This window comes from Gavialis gangeticus, unplaced genomic scaffold (assembly GCF_001723915.1).
Source record: "Gavialis gangeticus isolate Ggan-Ray unplaced genomic scaffold, GavGan_comp1, whole genome shotgun sequence".
Lineage (NCBI taxonomy): Eukaryota > Metazoa > Chordata > Crocodylia > Gavialidae > Gavialis > Gavialis gangeticus.
The window spans coordinates 41908920-41909161 of record NW_017729004.1 but is presented as its reverse complement, the minus strand read 5'-3'; positions in this window follow the sequence as shown (position 1 = coordinate 41909161).

Below are 242 nucleotides of genomic sequence, written 5' to 3'. Positions count from 1 at the left end.
GAGGCTACGGGACCTGAACCTGTTCAGTCTCCACAAGAGGAGGCTGAGGGGAGATCTAGTGGCCTGTTATAAACTAGTCAGAAGGGACTCTCCCAGTGCCTGCTGGTCCCCATTTCCCCGAGCACTGCCAGGAGTGACCAGGAATAACGGTCACAAGCTGGCAGAGGGTAGATTTAGGCTAGCTATCAGGAGGCGCTACTTCACGGTCAGGGCAGCTAGGATCTGGAACCAACTTCCAAGAG